At 38.7% G+C, this 19,306-nt stretch overlaps 1 protein-coding gene across 4 annotated transcripts in view; it reads right to left on the reverse strand.

Annotated features, from left to right (window-relative positions):
* LOC309974752 (uncharacterized protein) overlaps positions 1–19,306 on the reverse strand; it is a 157,226-nt gene that overhangs the window by 11,704 nt on the left and 126,216 nt on the right. The window contains exon 6 of one of the 4 annotated variants that reach the window (XR_014326903.1): positions 7,264–7,759. The exons of 2 other annotated variants lie outside the window; for them this stretch is intronic. The gene's annotated coding sequence lies outside the window, so the exon portion shown is untranslated. Of the gene's footprint in view, positions 1–7,263; positions 7,760–18,984; positions 19,053–19,306 lie in introns of those variants that run through there. One more of the 4 variants, XR_014326904.1, reaches the window with a different exon arrangement.

Raw genomic sequence — 19,306 nt, forward strand, 5'->3', positions numbered from 1 at the left:
GAAATCCATAAAACCACTCCAAGTTCTCAGATCTTTGAGGTCACCAGGACTCTGAGCCTCAAAGCTGTATTATGACTGTGCACATGCGTATTTCCCTGTCATGCCCAGGTGCCATGATGACAGACACTGTGCAGATACACAGATGACACTTCAATCTCGCCATGGTTTCTAGTTATCCTTCATCTATTTTCCTCTTCTAACCCATGATCCAGAACTCAGGTCAACATGCTTTCCATCTCCTGGGTGTTTTTGCAATTAGGATAAAGATTTTAATATCTGATCAGTATTCTGTTAGAAAATAATTATTTTAACTACTTTCAAATAAGTGAAAAAGTTATCCAGGTTTTTATGTATACAGTTTAATATTTTGATGCACCACATGTTTATAATAAAATTGAATCTACCTAAAAGAGAGACATTTCAGTCTACATTAATTTACTATAAAATTATATATATATATATATATATATATATATGTATTCAAAAGATACCAGTCTAGGGGCTTCCCTGGTGGCACAGTGGTTGAGAGTCCGCCTGCCGATGCAGGGGACACGGGTTCGTGCCCCGGTCCAGGAAGATCCCACATGCCGCGGAGCGGCTGGGCCCGTGAGCCATGGCCACTGAGCCTGTGCGTCCGGAGCCTGTGCTCCGCAGTGGGAGAGGCCACAACAGTGAGAGGCACGCGTACCGCAAAAAAAAAAAAAAAAAAAAAAGATACCAGTCTAAACCCTTTCCACACTCTGCTTAAAGATAGAAATTTACTCATGTTCAAAGATTTCATATGTAATTATGGCCACAGGAGTCACAAATCTTGAAACTTCTTATCTCATGACTCATTTCATTTAGAGTCAATGTATCCTCTAAATTAAATTTGTCTTCTGATAGTGCAATTAACCAACAGGATATACGTGGACTTAATCTATTTCATTGCTTTCATGTTAAGATTAAAATCAAAATGTTTTTAAATTCAGACCTTATTTTATCTGTACTTTTCAACGTGTACCACATGATCAACTCCTCAGTTGATGCCAGTAAACATGTATGAATCTCAGTCTGACTTTCTGATTCTGCATATTTAAAAGTGAACAATAGAACTGAAACTGATATTGAACTTTCATAATAAATAAGACTAGGTTTTAATATCAAATTTGAGACTTTTCCAACAACTGATATAACTGAAAAGTTACAGAATTTGAGTAAGTTGTTGCAAAGAAATTGACTCATCAGTGAAAAGGGAGGCTTCAACGAGACACAGGTAGGGAACAGTTACTTCTTGATATTCCAGTGAGTTGGAATTCCTCAGTAAACTGGCTGTAATTATATGAGCTGTAAAGACACAATGAGACTTTAGATTCTCAGAAGTTTTCTTAATACCATAGCCTATTGGAATCTTGGTTTAAATTATATTAAGCAAATTAAGAGAGCAAAGAAAGGCCCCAAATCTTTAGAAAGAAATACATGAAACAAAATGTCCATTTGTGTCACATTTCTAATGATTATCCTATTTTTGTATGTATATGTGTAGGACAAATACAGTATACAGTTCTTTCACTATGTCTTTAAAGGTGAACAGGATTTCTTCGCTACACAGCAAAAACCTAAGCATATTTCTGTTTCATGTTGAGTCTTAGAATAGGAATCTCTTTGGAGACTGGCTGTCTGAAATTCTCTCTTGCATGACCATTCAGGCTTAACCGTAATCCAGCTAAAGCTGGGTCACTGATTGACACTAGGCACTGGGGCAGACAGATGAATTTCTCTGGTTCAAAGTTTAATGGAACAGATCTTTTGATCTCTGATTCTGTAAGGAAGCTGAAGTTCATTTTTTTTGCCCAAGTTTCTTTGGTGTTAGTACACTGTCACATACAGATCTCATTCTCATGATTAGAATGTAAGGTAGTGAGGTCAACATTGCTAAACTAATACAGGGATTTATATTCAAGCTTCATGGCAGGTTAACTTGATCATTATTATTTCCAAGGGTGCTTAGTGTATCTAATTCAAATGTGGCATAAGCTCTTTTAAGATCTCAGTTTAGGCATAATGTCTTATATGAATATAAACTACGTAAGAATCCTGTAATTCAGCATTTGCTCTCCTATTTCTAAAATGGCCACAAAATTATTTTAATGTGACTATCAAAGCCTCAAAAATTTAAGAAAAAAGGAATTCAACTATTCCTTACTTTCTTATAGTCCAGTCTTTTTCTCCCTACATCAGCTTCTAAGACACCAAGCAATATCTGAACCAGTGGAGGAAGAGAAAATATAGCAAGCCACATCCCCTACAGTAGAGCTCATTTTTAATTTCTAGTCTAGTCTCATGGATGCAACTACAAGACCCTTAAAACCTAACTGAAGTTGCTCTAATTTTGCATGTTTACCGAAGTCTTTTCTTGATTAGCCTAGAATAATGGGTGGGCACACACACACTCACATATCCATGCAGATACACAGATTTTTAGGTCCTTCCCAAGAAAACAGATTGTTTTGCTTTTTACAATAATCCAAGGTCCCCTCCCGTTCAAAGTGATGTGAAGTGGAAGACTTGCAAGGTGAAAAAAAAGTACAAACAGCCAGTTTTTTTTTTTTTTTTTTTTTACTGCATTTACTTCTATGTAGAATATTTTGATAAAGATCTATCCTCCCAGGTCTTTGCCAGCAAATTGAGAGACAAGGTACATTTGGGCACTTTTTCCAAATTTAACTCATATTCAAATAAGACCATTTTTAACAGAAAAAAATGAACAAAATTGGCATAAAAATACAGTATAAAATTTCAAAACACCAGTTTCTCTCTAAGCATCATCTATTAGATTCCTTTCCTTAAAACATGTAGTAATTTTAAACCAAATGTGATCATGTATTTGTTCTAACAGAGCTTTTGGAAGAGTGCAAACTGCTAAGGCCAATAAAGCTGAGATTTTAAACTTTTTGCATTTCAATTGCATAATCAAAACCTGATGATAGCACATCACACACTCCAAGAACGCCATGGGCACTGCACAGCAAATGAAAATTAGTTCTAAAAGCCTTTTCATTCTCTGTGGCAGAGGACGCTCCTCTCCTGGCTGTATATGAAAGAGGATCAGATACAAAATGGAAAAAAAAATATTATGCCTGTGAGTGAAAGCAAAACCCAAAGAAAACGGAGAGCTTTGGGGGTTGAACTAGAAGAGTGAGCAGCTGTAATTAGCTCCAATGCTGTAAGAGAATAAAAAACAAAACCACTTTAAAAAATATAAACAGGCAGAATGCCAGCTGAGATAGTGCCTCGTGCTATAGCAAACCTTGGTAAATAGCGAGCAATATGAAAGTAAATAGAGCTTGCAGACAAAAGTTTCACATCAATTCCTTTGGCTACATTTTTCATAAATTACCATCTGTAATAAAAGTCATTCTGCCATATTGCTTTTTAGGTAAGACAACATTTAATACCAAAGGTTGTTTTAAATAAAGGCAGAATATCATCACATATCCTCCACTAAACAGACACATAAGGCAATTTTAATTACCTTCTGTCTGTGGAAGTGTGAAATTTCCTGTGTTTATAGATATATTCATTTTAAGAAGGTAATGCAAGGTTAATCAAGGTAGCGAAAGGGCCTTCTCTCCAGCACTCAGCATTGATTTCTGTCCTGCTTGAAACATGGTTTCCTTATTCATGGTTTCCTTATTCATTCATATTCCTTATTAAGCAAACTGACCTTGCAAAAAGTGTTAAATTAAATCAGAACTTGCCTATGCATTTCTTATTTGTGCATGCTGAAGGCTATGACTTTGAATTATTATTATTATTTTTTTTTTTTTTTTTTTTTTTTTTTTTTTTTGCGGTATGCGGGCCTCTCACTGTTGTGGCCTCTCCCGTTGCGGAGCAACAGGCTCCGGACGCGCAGGCTCAGCAGCCGTGGCTCACGGGCCCAGCCGCTCCGCGACATGTGGGATCCTCCCGGACCGGGGCACGAACCCGTGTCCCCTGCATCAGCAGGTGGACTCTCAACCACTGCACCACCAGGGAAGCCCTTGAATTATTATTAACCATGAATTATTGTAGAAGCTTTCATATTTGTTCATTCCACTGAGTTTAGATGAAAATATGCTCAAGCCATGTCAGTAGGAGGCACATGTGTGTTGTGTTAATATGGTCCTGGCAACCAATTCCTTAAAATAAAATAACTTGATCTTCTTCCTGATCTGTTTAAGACAGACATAGAGAAAAAGATATCTTGGGACTGGCACTCTATTTCCTTGTATTTCCTCAGTTTTATCTTTCTACCCACAGCTTCTACAAAATCTTTAAATTTTGCAGAAAGGGCTAATTCTTCTGTATAAACGACAAGAATAGAGTCAGACATTCTAAGGAGTGTGCTCTATAAGAAAGGGCAAGGCCAAGAAGTGACTCCATTCTCCAATGGCATTTTGCAGTTTTTCAATAATTCTTGAAATAAGCCTGTGGCCATGCTTGAGTCTGATGCAAAGATGGAACACTGGTAAATAAGAGAAGAAAAAGCATCCCCGGGGCTTCCCTGGAGGCCCAGTGATTAAGAATCCGCCTGCCAATGCAGGGGACATGGTTTCGAGCCCTGGTCCAGGAAGATCCCGCATGCTGCGGAACAGCTAAGCCCGTGCTGTACAACTACTGAGCCTGCGCCCTACAGCCTGCGAGCCACAACTACTGAGCCCATGTGCCTAGAGCCCGTGCTCTGCAACAAGTGAAGCCACCACAGTGAGAAGACTGTGCACTGCAACGAAGAGTAGGCCCCGCTCGCCACAACTAGAGAAAGCCCGTGCACAGCAATGAAGACCCAACGCAGCCATTCTTTCCTATTTTTCTTCTTTAACTCATCACCACTTGATATACATTTGTTTCCCTGTTAGAATATAAGAAGCATGAAAGAATTTGTTTTGTCCACTGCTATATCCCCAATCCCTAAAGCTCATTGGAGGTGCTCCACAAATATGTTGTGAATGATTGAATGGAGAGAAACCAAAACTGATAACCTGTCAGGCCTGAATTATGCATGTACTCCCCCTTATTCTTCACTTTCTGAAACCTGCACCTTTAGAATCCTACAGGCACCTCATAACCGTACGTTAGAATGGCTGGCTGCCAGTCCTTACTTTGTCTATCTTTCTGTTGTACCTTAGAAAACTACCAACTCTTCTTTTTAAGACTTTTTTAGATTCAGTAATACTCTATCTCTTTTAGTCCTTTTAATTTTTTGAAAACTCATTCCCTTGTCCTATACTGGATTCTTTATGGGATTAATTGTGGGCATGCCCTAATCATAGCCTTTGCTATATGACTCTTCTCATCTTGTATGGAGTCCATAAGAAGCCTGCCCACCCTCTTGGCTTCAACTTTCATAGCTGTACTGATGACTACAAATATTTTCCTTCAGCAATGTTGTAGCTCTAAAATTTCTTTCCTTATAAGAAACAATATGGTGGGAATTTCCATTTGTATTGCCCTTTCCAGTTCTCTCTCCAGACCTGTGTATTTTTATTCACGGAGTCATTACTTTTCTTTGTATTGTTCCTAAAACCAACAATATCTAATCACTCTCCATATTTTATTCATTTTATACAAATAGATCTAACTAAAAATCCCTTGCCCCCAGTCCCCTTATCTTGAGATGTGGTGCCTAGACACTTAACAGCATCTTTACAGCCTTCTTGCTTCACCGCTCTCCTCTGCAATCTTTCTAGAACTATTACAGCACTGTTTCAATCATACAACTCCCTCGCTTATTGCGAAGGACTTGTGATATCAATGGTTATTAGAGTCTACATTCCTGGCACAGGTTTCAATGCCCATTACAAACAGGGTCCCAACCTCCCTTAACAGTTTTTCTCATAACTGTCTTCCATGAATTTGTCATCTGTAGCCTACCAAGTCAGCTCAATTGTGTTTTCCTATTTACATGTTTACTAATACTCCTCTGTGGAAAAGTTTCCCACTCATTTACATCTATTCAAATCTTACTCATTCTTCAAGAGGCAGTTCAAATATAATTGCCTTCATGACCTCCATTAAAAGTCTCTGGACTAACAGAGCTGGAAATACTCTGCTTTCTGAGTGCCTTAACATGATTTTATTACTCACTGAAAGTCTGTAATTTACTATTTGGAATGTGCTCCATCCTTTCCTGAGTGTCTGCTTTCTTTCTTCTACTAGATTAAAATTCCTTGAGAGCAGATCCTGTGCATTCCTGACGTGTTTATTTCACTCAGTGCCTTGCACATAGTAGGTACATGTTCAATTAATATAAAATATTTTTATTAAGTTGAAATAAAAAGTCTATTTTCATGTTTAATTTGATGATAGATTATAATTGAGTTATTCACTTAGTATTTAGGCATCAAAAATGAGTTGCATACCTTTACATAGGAAACCAAGACTCCAACCTCTAAGACAATCAATCCAGAGGAAAAAAATTACATAACTTCTTATTCTTTTGTCATATGCATCATCATATGATTCCCATTCCAGTTCTCTGCTCTTTGGCAATTTTTAAAATCAGATTTCTGAGCAGTTGCTCAAGAAGTTATATCTAGGGCTTTCAATTTTGTAACATTCCAGATGGAACTGAACTATTATTAACTTCTAGGATTTTAAAAATTATTCATATACTTAATTTTTTTCTAAATTAATTGCTTTTCATATTTCCTGGTATAATTTAGTGACATTTACCATATACAAGGAATATCATCCCCTATAAATCATCTCTGCTGGGGCAAATATACCCAGTATAAATGGAAGCATCTAGGAGCAAGGCAGATGATCTATAGAAGGTGATGCCTTCAAGTCCTATCCTAATCCCAAGCAGGAACTTAAATAATGACCCAGGCAGAAAAACTGGATTTATCTTTTCCAGCTGTCAAGGCTGAATTTTCAACATGTTTAGCTCAGTCAAATTCTCCTCCACTAGCATTAGAAATCTAAAAGCTGTAGTTTCCTTCATATAAATAGGAGGTCTCTTGCTATGCACCTTCTCTCATCAAAATATCACCTACAAGGAAAGAAAAGTCATAGAGGGCTTCCCTGGTGGCGCAGTGGTTGAGAGTCCGCCTGCCGATGCAGGGGACGCGGGTTCGTGCCCCGGTCCGGGAAGATCCCACATGCCGCGGAGCAGCTGGGCCCGTGAGCCATGGTCGCTGAGCCTGCGCGTATGGAGCCTGTGCTCTGCAACGGGAGAGGCCACAACAGTGAGAGGCCCGCGTACCGCAAAAAAAAAAAAAAAAAAAAAAAAAGGTCATAGAATTTTATTTACATGTAACTTTGAGCAAACAAGTGCCTTCTACAAGATGATAGATTATTGATTTTTGGAAGAGGAGTTAATATATTTTACAAAGTTTTAGTGCATATAATATATAGAAAATTTTTTAATGTTATTATACAAACATGTTACTCTCTAAATGTAATATGCAAAATTGTACTAATATTCTAGATTGCATATGAAAATTAAACATTTGACAAAAATCTCCAATAATTTCAAGATCCAGTAAACAAGCATTTAATTAGCTCTTACTATTCACCCCTCCATTTACTCCCTGTCTTATGCCCACCTCTCCCTTTGTGTTAGTGGCTGCGTTACAAGTCGGCACTGTCACAGGTATTCCTTTGTGTCTGGCAATGGTCTGACTTCACATTCTCTTTTATTTCACTTCAAAACATTTGTTTGTGTTTCTTTCATCCATCAGATGACAGATATCTCAAGAACTGCAACTGCGTCTTATTTGTCTTTGAACTTCAACACCTAGAAATATTAGAATATGGTTAGTGTCAAGTAGAAGACTGCTAAATTGAACCGAGTAAGTTTTAGAGGGAAAGGGAGCAATCCTGTCCCAGAACTTCCCAAGAATCTGTATTCTACAGTTTGCTCCTGACTTCTTAAGCAAATCCTTGATTCAGCAATTCCACTTCTTCTGCCAGCCCCAGATCCTTACTCTGCTTCCACCATTATCCATTAAGTTAACAGCATCACCGAATTCCATTGTTAATGGCACAGAGAAAGGTTGGGGCTTATCACCTGTTTTCCCTTAAAGGCTCTAATTATCTATATCCACTTTTACCTTAGAATAAAAATAAACCTTCCATTATTACCAAACCTAGGGTATCAAGGTCTTTCCCAGATTTTTCAACAATATTGGCCCATATCAAACATGATATATAGGCACAAAGAAATCCCATGATTTGAAGAAAAAAATGAGATTATTTTATTTAAAATCCATTGTGTACTCTGCTCTGTGCTACACATTCTATAATGTGGTGAAACCAGAGCCAATACACCACATAAGAATCTATAATTATGTAAGGAGCTGTAATTATGTTTCAGCAATGGGACTTCAGAATGTAAACAGACTTTCTACATAAAACTTACACTTTAAAAAGAATATTTCATAATGTTAAAACAGTTAATTCAGCAGGCAGATGTCACAACTCTAAATTTGTATAAATTTAATCACATGGGCTAAAAATAAATGAAGCAAAAGATGGACAGAGACTGTATTAATAGATACATCTACATATGTACTTAGAAATTTTAACATATGTCTCTTAGGCTGATAGAACACACCACATGTACACACAAAAACAGAAAAATATGGATTTGAACAGCACAAGTAAAAAAAATCAATAATAAAAATCAATAATAAAATAACTTTAAAAAGTTCAAATATTTGGTAATTAAGTAACATTTCTAAATAATCCAAAATGAAAATTAGAAAATATTTTTAACTTTAATGGTAATGAAAATAAAATACATTAAAAGATTTGGAATATAGATAAAATACTGCTTAGAACAAAATTTAAAATAATAGAAAAATATAACAGAAAAATTCAGCAAAGCCAAAAGTTGGTGTTTTAAAATGACTAATACAATTGATAAACTCCTACTAATAGCAATTATGAAAAAAGAGAGAGTACTCGCTGTCAACAACGGAAATAAAAGGGACACAATACAAATCCTATAGAAATTTAAAAGATAACAGAAGTTTATTGCAAACAAATTCAGGCCAATAGGTGTGAAAAATATAAAATGTACAAATTTCTCAAAAACACAAATTTTAAAACCAACGTAAGAAAAAAATTTTTTTTCAATATATTTGTAATTAGAAATCTTCTCATGAAAATCTCCTTCCAAAAAGATATCAACATGTTTTACCAAATCAAACCCTCCCCCCATACCAAAACATGACATGGATTTTGTAATAGAAAATTACATGCCAAACTCTTCCATGATTGTAGAAGCAAAAATCCTGTCCGAGATTATAGTAAACTGAATCTGTCAGAATGGAAAGCACTGATGCTGCGAGACACAGTAGCGTTTATTTTATGAATGGAAATTTGGTTTAATATTTGAAAATCAATCAATGCAATTAACTATATTAACAGGAAAAAAAAGAAAAATAATATCACAACAGATGAAGAAAAAAGTATCTGGTAAAATTCAAAATTGATTCATAAAAATGTTGTTGTTGTTTTGCAGTACAGTAATATAATAGAACTTCCTAATTCTGATAATGGGTATCCTCTTCCCCTCAAAACAGCAAAAATTATTGCCATAGCAATAGCAGTCACTGCAGTCCTTGGGTGGATTGTTATTATTATTTTTTAACATCTTTGTTGGAGTATAATTGTTTACATTGTTGTGTTAGTTGCTGCTGTATAACGGAGTGAATCAGCTATACGTATACATATATCCCCATATCTCCTCTCTCTTCATCTCCCTCCCACCCTCCCTATCCCACCAGTCTAGGTGGTCACAAAGCACCGAGCTGATCTCCCTGTGCTATGCGGCTGCTTCCCACTAGCTAGCTATTTTACGTTTGGTAGTGTATGTATGTCCATGCCACTCTCTCACTTCATCCCAGCTTACCCTTCCCGCCCCGCCTGTCCTCAAGTCCATTCTCTAGTAGGTCTGCATCTTTATTCCTGTCCTGTCTCCAGGTTCATCAGAACCATTTTGTTTTCTTAGATTCCATATATATGTGTTAGCATACGGTACTTGTTTTTCTCTTTCTGACTTACTTCACTCTGTATGACAGACTCTAGGTCCATCCACCTCGCTACAAATAACTCAATTTTGTTTCTTCTTATGGCTGAGTAATATTCCACTGTATATATGTGCCACATCTTCTTTATCCATTCATCTGCCGATGGACATTTAGGTTGCTTCCATGTCTTGGCTATTATAAATAGTGCTGCAATGAACGCTGTGGTACCTGACTCTTTTTGAATTATGGTTTTCTCAGGGTATATGCCCAGTAGTGGGCTTGCTGGGTCGTATGGTAGTTCTGTTTTTAGTTTTTTAAGGAACCTCCATACTGTTCTCCATAGTGGCTGTATCAGTTTACATACCCACCAACAGTGCAAGAAGGTTCCCTTTTCTCCACACCCTATGCAGCATTTATTGTTTGTAGATTTTTTGATGATAGCTATACTGACAGGAGTGAGGTAATACCTCATTGTAGTTTTGATTTGCATTTCTCTAATGATTAGTGATGTTGAGCATCCTTTCATGTGTTTGTGGGCAATCTGTATATCTTCTTTGGAGAAATGTCTATTTAGGTCTTCTGCGCATTTTTGGATTGGGTTGTTTGTATTTTTGATATTGAGCTGCATGAGTTGCTTGTATATTTTGGAGATTAATCCTTTGTCAGTTGCTTCATTTGGAAATATTTTCTCCCATTCGGAGAGTTGTCTTTTCATCTTGTTTATGGCTTCCTTTGTTGTGCAAAAGCTTTGAAGTTTCATTAGGTCCCATTTGTTTATTGTTGTTCTTATTTCCATTTCTCTAGGAGGTGGGTCAAAACAGATCTTGCTGTGATTTATGTCATAGAGGGTTCTGCCTATGTTTTCCTCTAAGAGTTTGATAGTGTCTGGCCTTACATATAGGTCTTTAATCCATTTTCAGTTTATTTTTCTGTATGGTGTTAGGGAGTGTTCTAATTTCATTCTTTTAAATGTAGCTGTCCAGTTATCACAACACCACTTATTGAAGAAGCTGTCTTTTCTCCATTGTATATTCTTGCCTCCTTTATCAAAGATAAGGTGACCATATGTGTGTGGGTTTATCTCTGGGCTTTCTGTCCTGTTCCATTGATCTATATTTCTGTTTTTGTGCCAGTACTGTACTGTCTTAATTACTGTAGCTTTGTAGTATAGTCTGAAGTCAGGGAGCCTGATTCCTCCAACTCCGTTTTTCTTTCTCAAGATTGCTTTGGCTATTCGGGGTCTTTTGTGTTTCCATGCAAATTGTGAAGTTTTTTGTTCTAGTTCTGTGAAAAATGCCACTGGTAGTGTGATAGGGATTGCATTGAATCTGTAGATTGCTTTGGGTGGTAGAGTCATTTTCACAATGTTGATTCTTCCAATCCAAGAACATGGTACATCCCTCCATCTGATTGTATCATCTTTAATTTCTTTCATGAGTGTCATAGTTTTCTGCATACAGGTCTTTTGTCTCCTTAGGTAGGTTTATTCCTAGGTATTTTATACTTTTTGTTGCAATGGTATATGGGAGTGTTTCCTTAATTTCTGTTTCAGATTTTTTATCATTAGTGTATAGGAATGCAAGAGATTTCTGTGCATTAATTTTTGTATCCTGCTACTTTACCAAATTCATTGATTAGTTCTAGTAGTTTTCTGGTAGCATCTTTACGATTCTCTATGTATACTATCATGTCATCTGCAAACAGTGACAGCTTTACTTCTTCTTTTCCAATTTGGATTCCTTTTATTTCTTTTTCTTCTCTTATTGCTGTTGCTAAAAATCCCAAAACTACGTTGAATAATAGTGGTGAGTGGATAACCTTATCTTGTTCCTGATATTAGTGGAAATGGTTTCAGTTTGTTACAACTGAGAACGATGTTAGCTGTGGGTTTGTCATATACAACCTTTATTATGTTGAGGTCAGTTCTCTCTATGCCTATTTTCTGGAGGATTTTTATCATAAATGGGTGTTGAATTTTATTGAAAGCTTTATGTGCATTTATTGAGATGATCATATGGATTTTATCAGTTAGTTTTTTAATATGGTGTATCACACTGACTGATTTACATATATTGAAGAATCCTTGCATTCCTGGGATAGACCCCAATTGATCATGGTGTATGATACTTTTAATATGCTGCTGGATTCTGTTTGCTAGTATTTTGTTGAGGATTTTCGCATCTCGGTTCATCAGTGATATTGGCCAGCAGTTTTCTTTTTTTGTGACATCTTTGCCTTGTTTTGGTGTCAGGGTGATGGTGGCCTCGTAGAATGAGTTTGGGAGTGTTCCTCCTCTGCTATATTTTGGAAGAGTTTGGGAAGGATAGGTGTTAGCTCTTCTCTAAATGTTTCATAAAATTTGCCTGTAAAGCCATCTTATCCTGGGCTTTTGTTTGTTGGAAGATTTTAAAGCACAGTTTCAATTTAAGTGCTTGTGGTGGTTCTGTTTATATTTTCTATTTCTTCCTGGTTCAGTCTTGGAAGGTTGTGCTTTTCTAAGAATTTGTCCATTTCTTGCAGCTGTCCATTTTATTGGCCTGTAGTTGCTCATGATCCTTTGCATTTCTGCAGTGTCAGTTGTTACTTCTCCTTTTTCATTTCTAATTCTGTTGACTTGAGTCTTCCTTTTTCTCTTGATGAGTCTGGCTAATGGTTTATCAATATTTTTTATCTTCTCAAAGAACCAGCTTTTAGTTTTATTGATCTTTACTATCGTTTTCTTCATTTCTTTTTATTTCTGATCTGATCTTTATGAGTTCTTCTGCTAAATTTGGGGGGCTTTTGCTCTTCTTCCTCTAATTGCTCTATGTGTAATGTTAGGTTGTTTATATGAGATTTTTCTTATTTCTTGAGGTAGGACTGTATTGCTATAAATTTCCCTCTTAGAACTGCTTTTGCTGCATCCCATATGTTTTGGGTTGTCATGTTTTCATTGTCATTTTGTTTCTAGGTATCTTTTGATTTCCTCTTTGATTTCTTCAGTGATCTCTTGGTTATTTAGTAGTGTATTGTTTAGCCTCCATGTGTTTGTATTTTTTACAGTTTTTTCCCTGTAATTGATATCTAGTCTCATAGCATTGTGGTTGGAAAAGATACTTGATACGATTTCAGTTTTCTTAAATTTACCAAGGCTTGATTTGTGACCCAACATATGATCTATCCTGGAGAATATCCCATGACCACTTGAGAAGAAAGTGTATTATCTTGTTTTTGGATGGAATGTCTTATAAATATCAGTTAGGTTCATCGTGTTTAATGTGTCATTTAAACCTTGTGTTTACTTATTTATTTCATTTTGATGATCTGTCCATTGGCTAAAGTGGGGTGTTAAAGTCCCCTACTATTATTGTGTTTCTGTCGATTTCCCCTTTTATGGCTATTAGCGTTTGCCTTATGTATCGAGGTGCTCCTATGTTGGGTGCATAAATATTTATAATTGTTATGTCTTCCTCTTGGATTGATCCCTTGATCATTATGTAGTGTCCTTCTTTGTCTCTTCTAATAGTCTTTATTTTAAAGTCCATTTTGTCTGAGAATTGCTACTCCAGCTTTCTTTTGATTTCCATTTGCATGGAATATCTTTTTCCATCCCCTCACTTTCAGTCTGTATGTGTCCCTTGGTCTGAAGAGGGTCTCTTGTAGACAGCATATACATGGTCTTGTTTTTGTATCCATTCAGCCAGTCTATGTCTTTTGGTTGGAGCATTTAATCCATCTACATTTAAGGTAGTCATTGATATGTACTTTCTTAATTGTTTTGGTTTTCTTAATTGTTTTGGGTTTGTTATTGTAGGTCTTTTCCTTCTCTTGTGTTTCCTACCTAGAGAAGTTCCTTTAGCATTTGTTGTAAAGCTGGTTTGATGGTTCTGAATTCCCTTAGCTCTTGCTTGTCTTTAAAGGTTTTAATTTTTCCATCAAATCTGAATGAGATCTTTGCTGGGTAGAGTAATCTTGGTTGTAGGTTTTTCCCTTTCATCACTTGAAATATGTCCTGCCACTCTCTTCTGGCTTGCAGAGTTTCTGCTGAAGGATCAGCTGTTAACCTTATGGGGATCCCTTGTGTGTTATTTGTTGCTTTTCCCTTGCTGCTTTAACATTTTTTCTTTGTATTTAATTTTTGATAGTTTGATTAATATGTGTCTTGGCATGTTTCTCCTTGGATTTATCCTGTATGGGACTCGCTGCGTTTCCTGGACTTGATTGACTATTTCCTTTCCCATATTAGGGAAGTTTTCAACTATAATCTCTTCAAATATTTTCTCAGTCCCTTTCTTTTTCTCTTCTTCTTCTGGGACACCTATAATTCAAATATTGGTGCGTTTAATGTTGTCCCAGAGGTCTCTGACACTTTCCTCAATTCTTTTCATTCTTTTAACTTTATTCTGCTGCGGTAGTTATTTCCACTATTTTATATTCCAGGTCACCTATCTGTTCTTCTGCCTCAGTTATTCTGCTGTTGATTCCTTCTAGAGAATTTTAAATTTCATTTATTGTTGTTCTCCATTGTTTGTTTGCTCTTTAGTTTTTCTAGGTGCTTGTTAAACGTTTCTTGTATTTTCTCCATTCTGTTTCCAAGATTTTGCATCATCTTCACTATCATTACTCTGAATTCTTTTTCAGATAGACTGCCTGTTTCCTCTTCATTTGTTTGGTCTGGTGGGTTATTATCTTGCTCCTTTTCTGCTACATATTTCTCTGTCTTCTCATTTTGCTTAACTTACTGTGTTTAGGGTCTGCTTTTCACTGGCTGCAAGTTTGTAGTTCCTGTTGTTTTTGGTGTCTGCCCCCAATGGATAAGGTTGGTTCAGTGGGTTGTGTAGGCTCCCTGGTGGAGGGGACTGGTCCCTGTGTTCTGGTGAATGAGGCTGGATCTTGTCTTTCTGGTAGGCAGGACCATGTCCGGTGGTGTGCTTTGGTGTGTCTGTGAACTTAGTATGATTTTATGCAGCCTCTCTGCTAATGGGTGGGGTTCCTGTCTTGCTATTTGTTTGGCATGGGGTGTCTAGCACTGGAGCTTGCTGGTCGTTTAGTGGAGGTGGGTCTTAGCGTTGAGATGGAGATCTCTGGGAGAACTCTTGTCAATTGATATTACGTGAGGCCAGGAGGCCTCTGGTGGTCCAATGCCCTGAATTCAGCTCTCCCACTTCAGAGGCTCAGGTCTGACACGTGGTCAGAGCACGAAGACCCTGTCAGCCAAACGGCTCTGTTTTGAAGAACCAGACGTTCACGGACATAATTTATTGGCACTGATAGGTATGAAGTGATTTGGCCACAATTCGTAAAGGCACAATTCCCTTCAGACTCTCCTCATGTGCACCAGAGCAAATGCTTTATTCCGAGACATCAGAACAAATGAGCAGATGTTGATGAGTTTGCTGCCTCCAAACTCTGGAACTCCACACTCCAGAGGCCCTCCTTTGGATGCGCTGCCTCTCCCCTTCCGAGCAGGTCCTAACGTTTTAGGAATAACCCTTTGAAGAGCTAATTTATTGGGATACCAGCCTCAGAGCAGCCAGGCCAGGGCTCTCAAACTTGTCTGCTGTCTCTCCTATCACCCTGTGTTTTCATTTTTTTTTTTAACATCTTTATTGAGGTATAATTGCTTTACAATGGTGTGTTAGTTTCTGCTTTATAACAAAGTGAATCAGTTATACATATACATATGTTCCCATATCTCTTCCCTCTTCCGTCTCCCTCCCTGCCACCCTCCCTATCCCATCACTCCAGGTGGTCACAAGCACCGAGCTGATCTCCCTGTGCTATGCAGCTGCTTCGCACTAGCTATCTACCTTATGTTTGGTAGTGTATATATGTCCATGCCTCTCTCTTGCTTTGTCAGACCTCACCCTTCCCCCTCCCCATATCCTCAAGTCCATTCTCTAGTAGGTCTGTGTCTTTATTCCTTTCTTACCCCTAGGTGCTTCATGACTTTTTTTTTCTTAAATTCCATATATATGTGTTAGCATATGGTATTTGTCTTTCTCTTTCTGACTTACTTCACTCTGTATGACAGACTCTATAGGTCTATCCACCTCATTACAAATAGCTCAATTTCCATTCTTTTTATGGCTGAGTAATATTCCATTGTATATATGTGCCATTTCTTCTCTATCCATTCATCCGATGGTGGGCACTTAGGTTGTTTCCATCTCCGGGCTATTGTAAATAGAGCTGCAGTGAACATTTTGGTACATGACTCTTTTTGAATTATGGTTTTCTCAGGGTATATGCCCAGTAGTGGGACTGCTGGGTCATATGGAAGTTCTATTTGTAGTTTTTTAAGGAACCTGCATACTGTCCTCCATAGGGGCTGGCCCAATTCACATTCCCACCAGCAGTGAAAGAGTGTTCCCTTTTCTCCACACCCTGTCCAGCATTTATTGTTTCTAGATTTTTTGATGATGGCCATTCTGACTGGTGTGAGATGATATCTCATTGTAGTTTTGATTTGCATTTCTCTATGATTAATGATGTTGAGCATTCTTTCATGTATTTGTTGGCAGTCTGTATATCTTCTTTGGAGAAATGTCTCTTTAGGTCTTCTGCCCATTTTTGGATTGGGTTGTTTGTTTTTTTTGTTATTGAGCTGTATGAGCTGCTTGTAAATTTTGGAAATTAAACTTTTGACAGTTTGATTAATATGTGTCTTGGCATATTTCTCCTTGGATTTATCCTGTATGGGACTCTCTGTGCTTCCTGGACTTGATTAACTATTTCCTTTCCCATATTAGGGAAGTTTTCAACTATCATCTCTTCAAATATTTTCTCAGTCCCTTTCTTTTTCTCTTCTTCTTCTGGAACCTCTGTAATTTGAATGTTGGTGCATTTAATGTTGTCCCAGAGGTCTCTGAGACTGTCCTCACTTCTTTTCATTCTTTTTTCTTTAGTCTGCTCTGCAGTAGTTATTTCCACTATTTTATTTTCCAGGTCACTTATCCATTCTTCTGCCTCAGTTATTCTGCTATTGATCCCATCTAGAGTGTTTTTAATTTAATTTATTGGGTTGGTCATGGTTGTTTGTTTCATCTTTAGTTCTTCTAGGTCCTTGTTAAATGTTTCTTGCATTTTGTCTATTTCCAAGATTTTGGATCATCTTTACTATCATTATTCTGAATTCTTTTTCAGGTAGACTGCCTATTTCCTCTTCATTTGTTAGGTCTGGTGGGTTTTTATCTTGCTCCTTCATCTGCTGTGTGTTTTTCTGTCTTCTCATTTTGCTTATGTTACTGTGTTTGGGGTCTCCTTTTTGCAGGCTATAGGTTCATAGTTCCCGTTGTTTTTGGTGTCTGTCCCCAGTGGCTAAGGTTGGTTCAGTGGGTTGTGTAGGCTTCCTGGTGGAGGGGACTAGTGCCTGTGTTCTCGTGGATGAGGCTGGATCTTGTCTTTCTGGTGGGCAGGTCCATGTCTGGTGGTGTGTTTTGGGGTGTCTGTGGACTTATTATGATTTTATGCAGCCTCTCTGCTAATGGGTGGGGTTGTGTTCCTGTTTTGCTAGTTGTTTGGCATAGGGTGTCCAGCACTGTAGCTTGCTGGTTGTTGAGTGAAGCTGGGTGCTGGCGTTGAGATGGAGATCTCTGGGTGATTTTCACTGTTTGATATTATGTGGAACTGGGAGGTCTCTTGTGGACCAGTGTCCTGAAGTTGGCTCTCCCACCTCAGAGGCAGAGCACTGACTCCTGGCTGCAGCACCAAGAGCCTTTCATCCACGTGGCTCAGAATAAAAGGGAGAAAAAGTAGAGAGAAAGAATTAGTAGAAGTAGGAAGAAAGAAGATAAAGGAATTAAATTAAAAATACTAAGAAAAAAAACGGACGGATAGGACCTTAGGACAAATGGTGGAAGCAGAGCTATACAGACAAAATCTCATACAGAAGCATACACATATACACTCACAAAAAGAGGAAAAGGAAAAAAACAGAAATCTTGCTCTCAAAGTCCACGTCCTTAATTTGGGATGATTCGTTGTCTATTCATGTATTGCACAGATGATGCAGGGTACATCAAGTTGATTGTGGAGCTTTACTCTGCTGCTTCCGAGGCTGCTGGCAGAGATTTCCCTTTCTCTTCTTTGTTCTGACAGCTCCCAGGGGCTCAGCTTTCGATTTGGCCCCGCCTGTGTGTGTAGGTTGCCGGAGGGCGTCTGTTTTTCGCTCAAACAGGACGGGGGTTAAAGGAGCTAATGATTCGGGGGCTCTGGCTCACTCAGGCCGGGGGGAGGGAGGGGCACGGAGTGCAGGGCGAGCCTGCGGTGGCAGTGGCTGGCGAGACATTGCACCAGCCTGAGGCTCGCCGTGCGTTCTCCCGGGAAAGTTGTCCCTGGATCCTGGGAACCTGGCAGTGGCGGGCTGCACAGGCTCCCCGGAAGAGGGATGTGGATAGTGACTTGTGCTTGCACACAGGCTTCTTGGTGGTGCCAGCAGCAGAAGCTTTAGCATCTCATGCCCGTCTCTGGGGTCTGCGCTTTTAGCCGCGGCTCGTGCCCGTCTCTGGAGCTCCTTTAAGCAGCGCTCTTAATCCCCTCTCCTCGCGCACCAGGAAACAAAGAGGGAAGAAAAAGTCTCTTGCCTCTTTGGCAGCTCCAGACCTTTTCCCGGACTCCCTCCCAGCTAGCCGTGGTGCACTAACCCCTTCAGGCTGTGTTCACACTGCTAACCCCAGTCCTCTCCCTGTGCTCCGAAGCCCGAGCCTCAGCTCGCAGCCCCGCCCGCCCCGGCGGGTGAGCAGACAAGCCTCTCGGGCTGGTGAGTGCCGGTCGGCCCTGATCCTCTGTGCAGGAATCTCCCCGCTTTGTCCTCCGCACCCGTTACTGCGCTCTCCTCCGCGGCTCCAAACTTCCCCGCTCCGCCACCCGCAGTCTCTGCCCGCGGAGGGGCTTCCTAGTGTGTGGAAACCTTTCCTCCTTCACAGCTCCCTCCCACTGGTGCAGGTCTTTTTTCTTTTGCCCTACCCAGGTACGTGGGGCTTTCTTGCCTTTTGGGAGGTTTGAGGTCTTCTGCCAGCCTTCAGTAGATGTTCTGTAGGAGTTGTTCCATGTGTAGATGTATTTCTGGTGCATCTGTGGGGAGTAAGGTGATCTCCGCGTGTTACTCTTCCGCCATCTTCCCACCCTGTGTTTTCTACACCCCAGGCCTCCAATTACAGCAGCAAATGCTCCATACAAACCCCACTTTTGCCATCTGGATTGTTATTATTAAGAAGATGTTCAGTAGAAGACATATTTAGGCTTAGATATTTTGCTAAATAATTTATATAAAAATTTATAAAGTATCTACAAATAGAGCAAGGATGATATTCTTTTTCCATGAAAAC

This window comes from Leucopleurus acutus, assembly GCF_964270905.1.
Source record: "Leucopleurus acutus genome assembly, chromosome: 18".
Classification (NCBI taxonomy): Eukaryota; Metazoa; Chordata; class Mammalia; order Artiodactyla; family Delphinidae; genus Leucopleurus; species Leucopleurus acutus.